The following is a 14,081-nucleotide window of genomic DNA, read 5'->3' on the forward strand; positions in this document are numbered from 1 at the left end:
AAAAATAACATACAAAATATTGTACAAGCCCATATTATTTAATATCAGATTCAACAAACATAAAATTACATTGTCAAATTGTCATGCAAGTTTCTGAAGGCTTACTGTCAATTTCTGTTATTTATTTCATCATGGACCAGTGATAAGTGCTCACACACCAAAGGCAGTGTGGATGGCTCTGGTCTAGATAGAAGAAACCTGTAAGCAGAGGACTAGGACTTAACTAAGGCTGCTTGGGGAAGGGACAACTATCCAAGTGTCTAGAGATTGGCATGGGCATGGGGGCATAGTGGGTAATGGGAGAGAAGACCAGAGAGACCCCATTGATGTCTGTATGTTACTGTCATCTGTATAAAGGAACAGGGAAAGTCAAGAGAGATATGCTGATTAAGGTGAGAGTACACAGTGAAGAGAGAGGAAAGGTGAAAACAGCCATGTCTGGGAACACCTACATGTTGAGAAAGCAGTGAAAGTCCAGTGTCTCCTTAGCATGTGAATGGCTTTTCACTCAGCACATGGCATCAGTGACCATGAGAGGACAACTTCAGCTGAGGGCAGGCTAGAAATATAGTCCCAGCTTCCAGGCTGTTTGAGCATCTGTATAAAGGCATCTAATTCCATCTTTGTTGGATGACCATTAAAATTATTAACAGTAAAAAGCTGTAAATGTGAGGGGGAAAAAACCATATGATAGAAGAAATTAGGGAAGAGTACATGAACAAGAAGTTTTGAAGAACTTTCACTAAATATAGTGTAATGAGCCCCATAAGAATGATTGCAACAAAGACAGCTCAAAACCTTCCTCAGAAATAGCATTACCAGCGAGTAAGGGCATGAGACCAATGGGATCACATTAACATCCCTGACTTGGAGAAGCAGGGAGGCAGGAGAAAGCCTGGAGCTGGTGAGAAGCAGGTCACTCGACCTCCGTGTCATGACTGCCAAGCAGCAGCACTGAAAGCAGCAGCCATGGGAAATGAGCAGCTGGGTCTAGGCTTTATGCAGTGGCTATGACAAGCAGAAAGCTGGCAGGGGAATAACACTGGGGAAGGGCCAGATCAGCCTCAGTTTACACCTGGCTGGACGACTAGCTCAGACAAATGCCAAATGGCCCCCTGCCATGGCTTCACCACACAAGCTAGAAATGATGTGGAGATGAGGTTCTCACACGAACTGCTCCACAGTTCGCGCTCCTTCCCCGCCGAGGCCTGAGCTAGTGGTATAGAGTTAGTTCAACTGCTAACATCAGTTTAACATCTTCAAGGAGAATTCTAACAAAGTGGCAAGTACATACAACCAAGGAGAATGTGTCTAATCTGTTCCTGAATAGTTTTGTGCAGCCCTCTCATGATTCAAGAAAAAGAACACCAGAAAATGAAGTAAAACGGGATCCATGAAGTCGTTCTGCAGGGAGGCGGACTAGGAAGCATTCAAGATGGAGAGGAGGAAGATGCTGCTGGGCTAGAATATCTCTTCAGAAAACACCAGATTTTTAGAAAACATCTGCTTTGTGTTCTCAAAATTCAAAGAATCTTGAAGTATGAGTAATAAGACATGGGTTTAAAAGGATTTGGCTAAGAAGCTAGCAGAAGTAATAAAGGAGATGAATGTAATAAGGAAATGTTATAAGGAAACTAAAAATGCAATGCCAAAACTGAAATCTATATTAAACGTAGAAAGAGCAGATCAATTCAGCCTTAAATCTAATTACTAACATGAATGGAAAACTTGAATTGTTGTTCCAGATTGTGGAAAGATAAAAAGGTAAAAGCCATAAGAAAGCTGATCAATCAAAACAGAGCAGAGAGTTAACATAGGAGCCATGAGCTGCCCCAGTCAGTAGAACAGTACTTGGCACACGGTAAGTGCTCAGTGCTCAGTAAATGGATGCTGAATGGACCAATGATATTCCCCAAAGGACACATAAGAATAATCAGAATCATAACTAAAGAAAACTGTACTAGGCTGAAGACGGGCCTGAATCTATGGGTCAGAGAACTGTACTGAGTAGCAGGCAAATTAATGAAAAGAGGTAAGTACCTTGCCACAACTTCCTGGAATTTTAACATTTCAAAGCAAAGAAAATATAAAAAACAAACAAACACAACAACAACAACATACAAGCAGGCAAGAAAGCAAGCTATCACAGAAAGAAAAATAATCTTACATTCGTTTTCCCTGAAACATTGAATGCCAGAAGCTAGTGACACACCACCTACAGGATTTGGGAGTTTGGGGGTGGAAGAGAAGAACTGTGACCCAATAATTCTATACTCAGCCAAAGTACAAAGGTGACAGAAAGACATTTTCACATATTCAGAGACTTAAAATGTATGTCACTTAAGTACCCCTTTTGAAAATACTTTAAATATATATATATAGACATGTGCACACATACATATATGCACATATATATATATTCCAGTCAATTAAGAGAGGAATCAAAATTCCTTAAGAATGGGAAACTTGAATTATAAAAGGATAGCAGTGAGCATTGGAAACATTAAACACAAAATAGAATCAAGTCTAAATAATTGTGATAAATGTGTGTGGGTGTGTGTGTGGGTGTGTGTGTGTGTATTTTTATTGCTTTGAGAGAAAGAGGAGAGAGAGAGATTCCTTGTTCCACTTATTTATACATTCATTGGTTGCTTCTTGCATGTGCCCTGACTGGGGATCAAACCCACAGCCTTGGTGTATTGAGATGAGGCTCTAACCAAATGAGTATCCCAGCCAGGGCTTAAAGAAAACTCAAATATCAAGAATATTGTTTCATTAAAGTACACAATTTAAAATATAGTTATTTTAATAATAAAAAACAGGACCTAAATTGTCATATTATCTCAAAAATTAAACAAATATCAAGAAGTTGATATAGCCTGGCCAGCATGGCTCAGTGGTTAAGCATCAACCTATGAACGAGGAGGTCACAGTTCAATTCTGGGCAGGCACATCCCCAGGTTGTGGGCTTGATTCCCAGTGTGGGGCAGGCAGAAGGCAGCCAATCAATGATTCTCTCTCATCATTGATGTTTCTATCTCTCTATCCCTCTTCCTTCCACCCTGAAATCAATAAAAATATATATTTTTTTAAAAGAAGTTGATATAGAGGAGAAACAAAAGGAAGCAAAAAGTATGATAATTTATGTTATTAATGAAAGAAACAAATACTCTTTCATTCCTAAAAATAACTACAGAAATAAAAGTTCAATCAGGCTTTTAAAAACAATCATGCTGATATTTCTTACACATACAACATGTTTTTTATAAATATTCCTCTGATTATTGTGCGGAAAGGGGAATGTCAGGGGTGCAGAGTTGAAGCAGGGCCACCCTTTAGGATAGGGGTGTCGAACTCAATCAGAGAAGGGGCCAAAATCTAAAATCCAGCCTAAATCGCGGGCCGAATGGTTTACTGAACAGTCATAAACTGTCATTGTGATGGAAACGCAGCGGAGTGCAGTGATGACAGCGCGGTGCGGGCCACATTGCAAGGCCTGGCGGGACGGATTTGCCCGCGGGCCTTGTGTTTGACACATGTGCTTTAGGAGCTATCAAAGTGGACCATGTGAGAGGAAGCGATATTTGGGCTAGGGACAGGCATGGCGATGAGAAGAGATGATCAGATACTGCTGGAAGTTAAGAGGGTTCGCAGGGGACTAGGTGTGAGATGTGAGAGAAGGAGGAGTCAAAGAGGACTCGTAGGTATGTGACGTGAGCAGCTGAAGGAATGGAGTCTGCCTGTTGCCCTTTACTGAGATGAGGAGAACTTGGGGAAAGCATGGTGAGTGGGAGCCAGGCCTCAGTTTTGAACTGTTAAGTCTAAAAGCCTATTACGTATACACACTGGTGGATGTAGAATAGATCCAGCTTCTTTGAAGTACAAAAGACTTAATTCTTGAAGGAAAGACATGACATTGTCTTTGTTCATAAAAACTAATCATAAAATAACAATAAATTGTTACTCAAAGTAATAGTTTAATTCCACATCAGCATCCAAGAATACAAATTCTTTTAACGAGAATTATCTCTGTTAAATACACGAATCACTGTTCTCCCTTGCAATGAGATGTTACTTCAAGAAACAGGGAAATCTTTAAAACAGGAAGACCTGTATCTTCTCTTTTTTTGGTAGTACTATTCACCATTTAGAGCAGTTTGCAATCTAACAGGTATTTAGTAAAATATTTTTACTATGTCAAAATATTGAGATCCACAAAGAAAAATTTTTATTGCTTCCACAGATTTGTACCTTGTTATTTTATAAACATTGTACAAGAGTATGCCTTAACCTAGCTTATCATTTCTGTTTTAATGATATAAATTAAAAGCATAAAAATTATACATTGGTTGAACATGGGGAAATGTTAAACTAATGGGAGCTAATGTTTAATAAAAGAATCATTGCTCCCAGGCATCCTCAGACATCTATTTACATTTATTTATCTATCCAACAGGTTTTTGGGGTATAGTTGTTGATGTTTTTTAATTTAAACATTTGCTTGACAAAGAAGGGTCTTTGATTTTTTTTTTTTAGTATATATTTGTATTGATTTCAGAAAGGGAGAGGGAACAAGAGATAGAAACATCAGTGATGAGAGAGAATCATTGATTGGCTGCTTCTTGCACCTCCCCAACTGGGGATTGAGCCCGCAACCCAGGCATGTGCCCTTGACCGGAATCAAACCTGGGACCTTTCAGTCCATAGGCCCACACTCTATCCACTAAGCCAAACTGGTGAGGGCTACCCAACAGGTTTTTATTGATGATCATCTACATGCTTTATTCTGTAAAGTGTATAGGATTTCTGCAAAAATTGCTATTTAAGTCTTTCTAATCTCTTTATTAAAGAAATTCTGAAAGAATAATAGAAATATGGCTTTCTTATAGAGTATATAAGTAAAGAAAGACTTGATTAACCATAACCCAAATAAGTGAAGACTTAAGATTAATCAGAAAACTTTCTGTGCTGAAATCACAAGGACTAGTGACACTAATTGGTTTTTATCTAATTTATTCCTCCTAATGTCCTCACTACTACAGATGTGTTCGTGGGTGTGTGTGTGTGTGTGTGTGTACTTTCTGGTTAACCAGTTATTTACCAGAAAAATGAATTAACTAGTACACATCATCCTATGAGCATTTCAATTAACCTAAGTATTCTGTGATTATTTTTACTTTCTTATTGAGTTTATTGGGGTGACTGGTTAATAATATTACATAAGTTTAAGGGGTACAATTCTATAACACATCATCTCTACACTGTATTGAGTTCACTACCCAAAGTCAAGTCTCCTTCCATCACTTTTTATCCCCCTTTACCTTCTCCTAGCTTTATATATAAAAATTCCCATTAGTATGAACTTATTATATAACACAAAATTGAAAATATTTGTGAGAATACTTCATGTAATAAGAATATAAAATATCCTTCCAGTGTACCAACAGCAATCAAGGCTTAACTACACCAAGACTTTGCACTCAGCACACAAAGGGGTGTACCAAGAGCAACCACCTTGTGTGATTGTGGAAGCTGAGCTACTGGACCTTAGAGATCCCTACCACACAAAGCCACTTCCACACCACAGGAAGGCAGCCAAAATGCAGAGACACAGAAGCATGTCACGAATGGGAGAGATGGAAGAAAGTAAATACTGGACGACACAGAGTTCAGAATCAAATTTATAAGGTTACTCAAGAATTTTCTAAAAACCACTGAGAAACTTGAAGAGAACTTCAAGAACCTTAATGAGAATACAAAAAAAAAAAAAAAAAAAAAAAAAAAAGGAAAAGACCAGTTAGAAATAAGTATACACTGTCTTAAATAAAGAATATATAGAAACACCAAAGATCTAGAATATGAGGAAACAAAAACACCCAGCAGAGAGGCAGAAAGAAAGAAGAATCCAAAAGTATGAGGATAGTGTAAGGAGCCTCTGGGACAGCTTTAAGCATATCAACATCCAGATTTTTGGGGTGCCAGAAGAAGAAAGAGAGCAGGATATTGAAGGCCTATTAAAAGAAATAATGACAGAAAACTTTCCCTACCTGGTGAAAGAAATAGACTTACAAGTTCAGGAAGCGCACAGAACCCCAAACAAGAGGAATCCAAAGGGGACCACACCAAGACATATCATAATTAAAATTCCAAGGGCAAAAGACAAAAAGAGAATCTTGAAAGCAGCAAGAGAAAAACAGTTAGTTACCTACAAGGGAGTACCCATATGACTGTCAGCTGATTTCTCAACAGAAACTATGCAGGCCAGAAGGGAGTGGCAAGAAATATTCAAAGTGATGAACAGCAAGAACATACAACTAAGATTACTCTACCCAGCAAAACTATCATTCAGAATGGAAGGTCAGATAAAGAGCTTCACAGACAAGAAAAAGCTAAAGGAGTTCATCATCAACAAATCAGGATTACATGAAATGTTGAAGGGTATTCTTTAAGAAAAGGAAGGAGAAGAAAAAGGTAAAGGTAAAAACTATGAACAACAAAAAGACATCAAATACAAACCTACCAACAAGTGAATCTAAAAATCAAGTGAATAAAAAATCGGAAGAACAGAATGAACTGGTGAATATAATAGAATAAGGGACATAGAAAGGGAATGGACTGACAGTTCTCAGAGGGAAAGGGGTCTGGGGGGTGCAGGAAGAGATTGGACAAAAACCTTACACCTATGGATGGAGACAGTGGCAGGGGGTAAGGACATGGGGTGGGGAGGGGAATCAGGTGGAGGGGAGCTGGGGGGGGGGGGGAGGAACACCTGTAATAATCTGAACAATAAAGATTTATTATTAAATAAATATGTATGGAAAAAAAGAATATAAAATAACATTTTGGTCCTTTGTTATAAGTAAAACCATGTATTTACAGAACTTACTGTTTAAAGAAGTATTTTAATGTGTCCCATAAAACACACAGTCCAAATTTAAAAATATTTCTATCCCAGTCCTCAGTGAACTTTTAAAGAGTGACCCCTCCAGCTCATTACCTTCCAGAGTATTAATTCTGACAGGCTCTTCCTGTTTGGAGTTTCCAAGTTTTGGTGGGCTGGCTCATGATAGATAATAAGTTATCTGCTCATAATTATATATATGCTATCTTTCTTTTAATTTCGGAGAGGATGGGAGAGGGAGGGAGGGAGGGAGAAAAAGAGAGAGAAAAAGAGAGAGAGAGAGAGAGAGAGAGAAAGAGAGAGAAAGAGAGAGAGAGAGAGAGAGAGACATCAATGATGAGAGAGAATCGTTGATGGGCTGCCTCCTGCATACCCCTTACTGGGAATCAAGCCCACAACCCAAGCATGTACACTGACTGGTAATCGAACCATCAAACCATGACCTCCTGGTTCACTGGTCGATGCTCAACTACTGAGCCATGCCAACTTGGCTATATGCAAATTGTATATTTTAAAATGAACAAATGGTGCTACTATTATAAAAATGTCTTTGCGCCAATAGTTTTGGATCAGAAGACTAGTACATACCTTCAGTTCTCAAAGAGAAAAACTGGCTCATGTTCCTGAAAATCTCAGTGACAAGCAGAACCCAAAGTAATTCATTTATCCACAAATAAAAGTACAAAGGAAGGGAATATATGATATGCAAATCAGAATGACTAATTTAGAAGAAGAAGAAAGAAGAAGAAGGAAGAGGAGGAGGAGGAGAAGGAGGAGGAGGAGGAGGAGAAAGAAGAAGGAAGAAGAGGAGGAGGAGGAGGAGGAGGAGGAGGAGGAGGAGGAGGAGGAGGAAGCTGTCAATATCAAATGAGGGTGAGGATGTAAACAAATAAAACCCTCATATACTGCTCACAGGAATGTAAATTGGAGAAGAAGAAAAAACACCACTTTGGAAAACTGTTTGGGAGTATCTACTAAAACTGATTGTCTCCAGGATCGTCACCCAGCAGAAATACACATGTATTTCTGCTCCTAAAGTCATGTTCAGGAGTACTCATGGCGGCAGTATTAATGATAGCCCCAAACTGGATGTAGCACATTTGTGCAATAGATAAATAAATTGTGACAGAATCACGGGATTGAATGTTATAGCGCTGAGAGAGAATAAAGTGCTACTACACACAACAATGTAGGTGACTCTCATGGGAGCAATGTTGAGAAAAGAAGCCAGACACAAATGGGTACATGTTGTATGATTCCTGTTTTATGAAGTTCAAAAACAGGCCAGCCTCCTTTAAGGTGATAAAAATCAGAACAGGGCCTTCCCTATGGAAGCCCAAAAGAGGCTTGGCAAGCTGTGGAGCTGCAGGTGGGTGCAAGGGTGTGATCACATTTAAAGTTCATTGAGCTCTGTACTTAAGATTTACGTACTTTATTACAAGTATGTTATACTTAAATTGAAAAAGTTGACCAAAAAAAGAATAAGAAAGGGGTAGCAGATATATTCACAAAAGCATATCCCTTCCCTTACTCTCAGACCAGATTTTACTCCGTACTTTTATTTGCATACATAATGGAAACAGAGCCTTTAGCTAAAGAATGCCTTAAGGGATGATAATAACATAGCAAAAGAAGCAACATCAGCATAAGAAAATTAGGCCCTAAAATCTTTAGGGTTTTTTTACATGATAGTGGATCCTGAGATGGCAAACAAACAATATTCTAAGGGGAAAGTAAGTATTTTATAATGTTGTAACCTCCTTACCAAGGGTAATAATAGGGCCCCTAAAGAGGACCCCATTTTATCAGTTTGACTAGTTGTTAGCAGACACCAACAGAAGACTTGTGCAGTGCTGTTGGGCTAGTTGTCTCACAGATATGACTCACTCTTCACCTCTCCTGCCATTTCCCCTCTGCGTCCCGAAGATGCACAACCTGTTGTGAGCCTTTAGTCTCCACACTGATCTGGAAAGGGTATCAATAAGGCAGGATTTTGTAAATATCTCATAAAGAGTTTATATTTGTTCCCTTTAGAGTCTTGAAGAGCCGCCTCATGATAAGTTTGCTTTGAAAGTGAACTTTGTTGGCCAGTGAGATTTCTATCTCTCAAACCTACTGAGGGAATTGAAGAAAAAATTCTCCTGGTAAATGATAAATGCACTGGGTTAGTTTAGCCAAATATAGGAATATCCAAAATAGCAAACCATAATTTCTTTTGATTGCTTTATTACAGTAGGATCTCTATAAGCATATTTACAGGATATCCACTTTACAATTACATTTAGATAATACTCCTTTCTGATTGGCATAAAGCATGCAATTGTGGTATTCTTTGGCAGTCTTAAATTTAAATCTTAGAAGTACAAAACAGCATCATGGAATGCTTTCTTAAATGTGACATTTAGTAATTGTATCACTTTTCCATGGTAATGTGGTCATTTGTTTCTGTAGTTTTTCTTAAGTCCATATGCTTACTAATATTTTTAGGTAACTCTTAAAAATATATATATCCATACTATAAGCATTTATCTCTTGATAAAAATAATGAACTTAGCCACTGCTGGATGGCTCAATTGTTGTTGGAGTGCCATCCTGTACACCAAAAAATGCAGGTTCAATTCCGGGTCAGGGCATATACCTAGGTGTCCAGTTGGATAACCCCTTGGAGTACATACACATATAGAAGGCAATTGATCAATGTTTCTCTCTCACACATCTCTCTCTCTCTCTCTCTCTCTCTCTCTCTCTCTCTCTCTCTCTCTCTCTCTCTCTTTCTCTCCCTCTCTCTCCTCCTCCTCCTCCTCCTCCTCCTCCTCCTCCTTCTTCTTCTTTTTCTTCTTCTTCTTCTCATTCTAAAATCAGTGAGCATATTCTTGGGTGTAGAAAAAATAATCATAATAATGAACTATTTAAAAAATTCTAATGTCCTAAGTGTTTGGAGTATAATTGTTCTTAATATTTCTTAGATCTGGCTCTACCCTGATTTGGAAAACAGTGTGAATTGTTGAGCAGCTGGCACTGCTGGTGAGGAGGTTTCAGGATCCCCAAAACTCCAGATAATGAAATGTCTGCTGAGTACTAGATGTTTTGTGCTTTTTTTTTTTTTTTTTTTTTTTTTTTTTTATGTGGATGTTAGGACAGAAGATGCAGTTTGGAAAGCAAAAGCTAGTTTCCTGTAACTAATTTTCCACCATAGTCTCTCAAAATGCTTATCAATAGCAAACTAGATTCAAATAAGCTGAATTAATGCTGTCAAAATAAACACAGAATGAACTATTTTTTAAAATTTTCTTTTCCCCATAATTTGTTGCATTTAACAGATAATTCACTTATTTCTAATATTGAGGAATAGATTTACTTACTGAAAAAAAATACATTTTTTCAAAGTCACTATTTAGCATCCTTAATTTATTTTTATATATTTTTATTGATTTCAGAGAGAAAGAGGGAGAGAAAAAAAATTAATGATGAGAGATAATCATTGATCAGCTGCCTCCTATAACCCCCCTACTGGGGATTGAGCCCACAACCCAGGCAGGTGCACTTGACCGGAATTGAACCTGGAACCCTTCAATCCACAGGCCAACACTCTATCCACTGAGTCAAACCAGCTAGGGCTTTACTTGATTTTTAGAAGTTTATATATTGGAGCTAATTTCCAGTTATTTGAGAAAATCTGACTGTGCTTACCATTGAGATACAATTAGCAAAGGGCAAAGGGTTAAAAAATAATTGAGACGTCCTTCTCTGAGTACAGGTGATTTTCCTTACTAATTAAATATAGACTGCTACACTTGAGTCACACATTCACTGACTGTGGCCCCTCATTTTGAAGATGGGACAACTGAGACCCAGAGAATCTCATTAATTTCCCAAAGGGAGTCAAGACTAGAATTCTCATATGCTTAGTCCTAATCTGATGCTTTTTCTACCATGATCCTTTTTTTGCCTTAATCATTGCATTTCTGACACAAAAATCGATTCTACACAATAAAGTTGTTGTTTTATTTATAATTAGATTTTCTTAAAAACAGACTTAATTTTTAGACCAGTTTTAGATTCGCAGCAAAACTCAGCATACAGAACAGAGAATTTATGTTTATCTCCTGCCCCACACCCCACAGACATAGCCTCCCATATTATCAACATACCCCAATGGACTAGGACACTTGTGACAGCTGATGAGCCTAAATTGATTCATTATCACCCAAAGCCCATAGTTTACATCATGGTTCACTCTTGGTGTTGTACATTCTATGGATTTGGACAAATGTATAATGACATGTATTCATCGTTATAGTATCATACAGAGCATTGCACTGCCCTAAAAATCCTCTGTGCTCCATCCATTTATCCCTCCCCCAACCCTTGATCTTTATACTATCTCCATAATTTTTCTTTTCCCCGGAATATCATATAGTTGGACTCCTACGATAATGTACAATAGCTTTTTCAGATTGGCTTCTTTCACTTAATAATAAACGTTTAAGGTCCATGTCATTGCATGGCTTGAACAATCATTTCATTTTAGAGTGAATGTATTCCATTGTCAGGACTTATTCATTCACCTACTGACAGGCATCTTAGTTGCTTCCAAGCTTTGACGGTTATGAATAAAGCTGCTATAAGCATCTATGTGACGGTATTTGTGTAAACATAAGGTTTCAAGGAGTATAATTGCTGGGTTGTATGATAAGAATATGTTTGGTTTTGTAAGAAACTGCCAAACTGTCTTTGAAAGTGGCTGTAGCATTTTGCATTCCCAACAATGAATGAGAGTTCCACATTCTTGCCAGCATTTGGTGTTGCAGTGTTTTGGATTTTGACCACTCTAATACATGTGTAGTGGTATCTCATTCTTATTGCAGTTCCCTAATGGGATATGATGTTAAGCATCTATATAATAAAAGGCTAATATGCAAATCAACAATGGCAGGACAGGTCACTGTGATGCACACTGACCACTAGAGGGCAGATGCTCAATGCAGGAACTGCCCCCTGGTGATCAGTGCACTCCCACAGCGGGAGCACCACTCAGCTGACAAACCCAGTGGCCCAGCAGCCCCGTGGCAGCCACTCACACCCTCAGTAGTCCTGCAGGTCCAATTTCCGGAGAACAGGCCAGGCACCAATGGACCTGTGCAGCCGGCACAGTCCCAACAGCACTGCTGGCCTCCTGGAGGGTGGCTTCGGGCACCACAGCTGTTTCCCCTCCCTAGATGATCCTCAAGGAAGAAACTATATAAAAGTGGCCGCCAGGTGACTCCCGACAACCAGCACAGATGTCAGCGGGACAGATCCGGACCCCGGGCCAGCAAGGGCATCCCACCACCTGTCCTACCCCCGCACCCCTCGGAATGGGCACCAGAGGCAGGGCTCAAAGCTGGCAAGTGCTGCTGCAGCAACACAAGCCTCTCCCAATCGGGACTGACTGGACACGAGCAGGGGCCGGGATGAGCGGGAACAGCAGGCAGGAGTGGCAGGCAGCACTGGACTGCAGGTTTCATCCTGATCCCCACAGGCCACCTTGAGTGCACAAATTCATGCACCGGGCCTCATATGCTTCTTTGCCATCTGTATATTTAATATGGTAAGGTGTCTACTCAGGTCATTTCCCCATTTTTTTTTGTTGTTGTTGTTGTTGTTGTTGTTTTTTGTGGGGTTTTTTCATGAATTAAAAATTTTTTATTAAATTATTATCTGTGTACATATTTTAACATTGCCCCCCGCCTCCCATACATACTCTCCCTCCCCAGAGTTTTGTGTCCATTGGTTGTACAATACTTATATGCATGTATACAAGTCCTTCGGTTGATCTCTTATCTCCCCCAGATCTCCCTACTCTCCCCGCTGTAATTTTACAGTCTGCTTGTTGCTTTACTGTCTTTATATCTGTCTTTTGGTTTGTCAGATTATAATGTTTTTTAATATCCATAAATGAGTGTTGCCATGTGGTATTTCTCTTTCATTGACTGGCTTATTTCACTCAGCATGATGTTCTCTAGTTCTATCCAGGTTGCTGCAAATGATGAGAATTCCTTCTTTTTTATGGCAGCATAGTATTCCATTGTATAGATGTACCATAGTTTTTGGATCCAATCATCTGCTGACGGGCACCTAGGCTGTTTCCAGATTCTAGCTATTATAGATTGTGCTGCTATGAACATAGGGGTGCATATATCCTTTCTGATTGGTGTTTCTAGTTTCTTGGGATATATTCCTAGAAGTGGGATTACTGGGTCAAATGGGAGTTCCATTTTCAGTTTTTTGAGGAAACTCCACGCTGTTCTCCACAGTGGTTGCACCAGTCTGCATTCCCACCAGCGGTGCACTACATTTCCCCATTTTTTTTTAAATCAAGTTGTTCATTTTCTTATTGTGGAGTTTTAAGAATTCTTTGTATATTTTGGATAACAGTTTTTTACCAGCTATGTCTTTTGGAAATACTTTTTCCCAATCTGTGGCTTGTTTTTTTATTCTCTTGATAATTTGTTTGTGTGTGTGTGTGTGTGTGTGTGTGTGTGTGTTTAGTAATATGAAATTTGGTGCATATTATATTTGGGGAGGAAAGTAATAGTTGTGTCATCACTGTGTAAAGAGATCTCAACCCTATTTAATACTTTTTCTGTAATAGGAAGCCCTAAAATAGACACTGGCTACCTGAAGCATGGCTTTATATTTTCAATGACAATGCTGTCACACTGCTACTTTGTATTAAACAGTGATTTAAGTCTACTTAAATGAATGAGGGAATAGTTGTCCATGTTATTCTCACCTGATGATGATGATGATGATGATGATGACGAGGACGACGATGATGATGGTGATGATACCAGCTAACATAGATTGCCAGGCTCTTTCTCAACTGATTCCATGTTAGTAGCTCATTTAACAAGTAACTCATTAAAGTAGAAACTAGTTCTTTTCATTTTAGAAATGAAGACAGTGAAATGCATTCTGGTTAAGTAATTTGTTTGATGTCAAATACCTGATCACGGAGAAGGGAGGATTAGAACCAGGCTGTCTGATTGTAGATAGAGCACATGACCTTAACTACTACTGTAGTTCGCATGCGTTAAAGTAATTTGGCACTTCTTCCCACTTCTCAATATAAATATAATTCCTGGCTGTTATAATCCTAGGCCTTGAGCAGGATATTATAATCCTTTATCATTTAACT

At 38.8% G+C, this 14,081-nt stretch overlaps 1 protein-coding gene across 1 annotated transcript in view; it reads left to right on the forward strand.

Moving 5' to 3' along the window:
• The window catches only part of VWA8 (von Willebrand factor A domain containing 8), a 341,016-nt gene that overhangs the window by 307,788 nt on the left and 19,147 nt on the right, over nucleotides 1–14,081 (forward strand). The window lies entirely within an intron of this gene.

Source organism: Pipistrellus kuhlii, unplaced genomic scaffold, assembly GCF_014108245.1.
Source record: "Pipistrellus kuhlii isolate mPipKuh1 unplaced genomic scaffold, mPipKuh1.p scaffold_m20_p_3, whole genome shotgun sequence".
Classification (NCBI taxonomy): Eukaryota; Metazoa; Chordata; class Mammalia; order Chiroptera; family Vespertilionidae; genus Pipistrellus; species Pipistrellus kuhlii.